The sequence below is a fragment of the Corapipo altera genome, unplaced genomic scaffold (assembly GCF_003945725.1).
Source record: "Corapipo altera isolate COAL_440 unplaced genomic scaffold, ASM394572v1 271, whole genome shotgun sequence".
Lineage (NCBI taxonomy): Eukaryota > Metazoa > Chordata > Aves > Passeriformes > Pipridae > Corapipo > Corapipo altera.
In genome coordinates, this window is record NW_020884935.1 from 3,958,017 (window position 1) to 3,961,869 (window position 3,853).

General features: G+C 51.5%; 1 protein-coding gene across 3 annotated transcripts in view; it reads right to left on the bottom strand.

Moving 5' to 3' along the window:
- The window catches only part of NF1 (neurofibromin 1), a 79,861-nt gene that overhangs the window by 75,499 nt on the left and 509 nt on the right, over positions 1-3,853 (bottom strand). The gene's annotated exons all lie outside the window — the stretch shown is intronic.

Genomic DNA, 3,853 nt, shown 5'->3' on the forward strand with positions numbered 1-3,853 from the left:
ACAGGCAGCACCCACCAGCACAGGTATCCAGGGAACAGGCAGCACCCACCAGCACAGGTATCCTGCCATTCAGCACAGCCAAGATCCAAGCTCCCCGTGGTGGCAGCACACAGAGCCCTCTCGCTGACCCCACTACCCCAACCTCATGAAAATCCCCTTGCAGAGGGGAAGGTGGGAGACATCCCAGGGACTCGTGTCAGGGAAGGAAATTCTCTCCTCATTTTCACTAAGCAGCTTGAGGTGTCCAAATGCATCTGAGCCTTGGGCCTTTGATTCCAACCCTGGAGAAAGCAACAAACGTAACACCCAGGAAAAAATCCCTAGTGCTGTCCTTAACAGCCCCGAAATCCACTTAGGTTCATCCTTCCAAACAATTTCTTGGAACTCCTTCAGCAGACCAGAACACACACATGTCCTGGTGACAGAAAATCCCCACAGCACCACTCCCTCCTCAGCATCAGCACTGTCAGAACCAGACACAAATCCCTTCCATGAACACACCTGCTAAAGAGGCATCATCCAGCACAAGAACCTCCCAGCTCAGCCCTCCCGAGAACACGGAATTCTGAAGAGTTTGTGTATGGGTTGCTCTAAAACTCAAACCTTTTCAGAAGGTTCACTAGAAGCTGGGGCTGTGACCAAATGTGTATTTACCCATCCTGTGAACACAAACTCCGAGTCAAACAAGGAAGGGCCATGGAATCACCGGGATGCTTTGGAGAGCTCCTTCCTGCACTCAGGTAGCACGGGGTGCACTGGGTCCCTCCCTTCTCTGCCCTCTGGGCACCAGCTGTGTGCAGAGCAGCACTTCTGAAACACACTGCCCACTGTGTGAGAGCAATCCCACCAAAGCTGCTCCAGCTGCATGTGGAGTGCAGGATAAAGCAGCACACCTTTGCTCCAGAGCCCTCTGGGAATGTGCTTTCTCACAGCAGCTGTGGGAAGAGCTGCTCCTTGTGCCCAGCCCAGGGACAGCCCTGGGAGCACAGCAGGGGACACACCTCACAACACACCCCCCATCCTGGGGATTCCCTACCCACAGCACTGGGACCTGCAGCCACTGCTTTGGCAGAGTTCTGATTCTGCACAGATTTCAAATGCTGCAGAGACAAACCAAGAGGAGGAGGGAATATTTGATTTAATTTAATGCCTCTTAATTAAAGGAAGAATGGAATATTCCTACTGACTTTCAGTTTTTACAAAAATGTTCTTAACTGAAAGCCATCTTACCTCATGAACTACAGACAGGGAGCCTAAACCATAATCCACAGAATGAAGGGCTTCTTTCTTGAAAGCATATCAGAATCACAGAATCATTGAGGTTGGAAAAGACCTCTGAGATCATCAAGTCCAACCTTTGACCCATCCCCACCTTGTCACCCAGCCCAGAGCACTGAGTGCCACGTCCAGTCGTTCCCTGGACACTTCCAGGGATGGGGGCTCCACCTTAATAGTTTATACAGGATTAATACCTGTTATTACATGTGATAGTTTTAAACCAGTCTACATGTAAATGGTTTGGGCAGTCAGGCTCCCCCAGCTGAGCTCACAACCACTGCACTGCTGCATCAGCCTTCCTGTGATTTCAGCTCATAACACAAACTGCTATAAAAATACAGCACATAAAACTGGAAGTGAACATTTCCACCAGAAAAAAAAAAGATGATTTTATTTTACAAAGACCTGGCTATGGCTGAAATCACAGGGAAATGTTCTAATTTCCAGGCTCTTTGTGCTACTGTAACCTAAGTCTCCCCTGATCATCCCAAGTTTTGCAAAATACAATAAGCAGTACAGCACAGAGACTCTGCCCAAAGCCTTCCTTTGGGTGTTCTGTTATCCCTGTGGTCTGGCCTCACAGGTACCAGCAGCAGCTTCTCCTGCCCCAGGGGAGCCCTCCATGGGCTCAGAGCAGAGCGAGGGCAGCACTGGCACAACCCCAGGGATCTGCTCCCTGAGCAGCCACTGCTTCATTCCCAAACTCTGCTTGCCAGGCATTCTGGGCCCACAGAACTGTACACACAAAAGCAGATTTTGGTTAAAGCAGCATTCATAACAATAAACAAGAGCAGGCCAGAGCAGACTGGCTAGCACTGATTTCCCTTGTTTTCAGTACAGATTAGCATCCTCTCAGCTTGTGTTTCATCTTCCCTAAAATTAATTCAAGCTCTCAGCAAATGAATGAAAAGCCTGCCTACATCTATAAATTTGGGGGGAAAGATGGTTACATTTTCCTTCTATGCAAAGGGAGGAAGAAACCCTGGAAAAGTTTGTCTTCTCTTGCACAGAAAAACCAAACCTAAACAACCCACAACTGACACCAGCTGCCCTTCTCCCCCTCCTCACTCAAACACTGATGACAGGACAGGCAGTGGCTCCCTTGGTGCTGAATCCAGGGGTCCTGTATTTAGGGCAGACACGGGATGCAAAACCTCAAACCTGCATTATCACCACTGAAATAATGTGCAGATATTCAGTATATTTTGATACCATTCCATGGCTCTGACTGTCTATATATTTGATGTGCATTATCACTGCAACCCCAGTATTTCAGCACCTGAAAAATAAGAACAGCTTTTTTCTATCCAGAGAGGATTCCTCCCCTCCATCTATCTGTAATCATCCCAGAAAAGGTACAGAAAATAATTCTGGTTTAAGAAGTTTGTAACTCCTAACAGATTTTGGCAAGCCCAATTCCACACTATACATAACAAAGCAGAGGAGAAAGACCAGGGCCTTTTAACACCAGTATACAAAGAAACATTTTCTTGCCTCATTAGAAGCAGAATCAGTCCCATGTTTTTTAAGCTTATGGAAAAAATGATCTATGACTCAAGATAAGGGGGGGAATAAGGTAACTGTGCAAATATTCCCACAGTGTATTCAAAAAATCTGCCTCGTTTTAATGCCAAAGTTTTTCCTTTTCAAAATGAACTTCATTTAGAGCAGCTTTAACATAAATGTACAAAGGACCAGCTTGTTTTCCTCGCCCCAGGCCCCACGTTGGTGCAGGGTGGGTGCCCAGAGCACTGAGGGACAGGAGCAGCACAGGAACAGGGCTCAGCGTGGAGAAGCAGCTCTCTGGGTTTGAGGGATTTACACCAAGCAGGGTCTCACAGAGCTGGGCCTGGTGAGACACAAAGGCTGCACTCACAGGGTGGCAAAACGAGACAGACAACACAGGAACTGAGGGTTCAGCCTTAACAGGGTTCCCACAGGTCGGGAAAGCACCTTGGGAGTGGGAATGCCGGGTGCAGGCACCGGGCTGAGCCCCACCAGGAGTCACCCCCTAATCCCACTAAGCAGTTCTTGCTGGTGGATCAGGGAAATATAAAGTCTAAGGCCAACAAATCCCTCTTCTTTCCATTAAGAATATGTTTCCCCAGACCACTAGAACTGACTTTTGCAAAGAGAATTAACTGCCCATCACTGCGATAGCCCTGGCTGGAAGGCCCTGCTCACCCCGCTGAGCCTGGCACGGGGCTGGGGCTCCACACCGACACTCCCTGGGGCAGAGGGGAACGGGCAGAGCCGCCGCGGCAGCGCCCGAGCCCCCCGGGACCTGCCTCTCGGGGCTTCCCCCCTCCCTGAGGGGCCACACGGCGCAAGTGTCACAGGACTGTGTGGAGAGCAGAGACACCCGGGGAGGGGGAAGCCGGGCCACCCCTCCGGGCACTCCGGGCACAGGGACGGCCGCGCCGACCCGGAGCCGGGCCGGGCCCCCCGTGCGGCGGGAGCTGCTGAGGGGCAGCGCCGGCCCCGCCCGGCCCGCCCGGCACAAAGGGCGCGGGGCCGCGGGGACCCGGGCCCCGTACGGCCGGGAGGCGGCAGGACCGGCGCTGCCCCGCCGCCC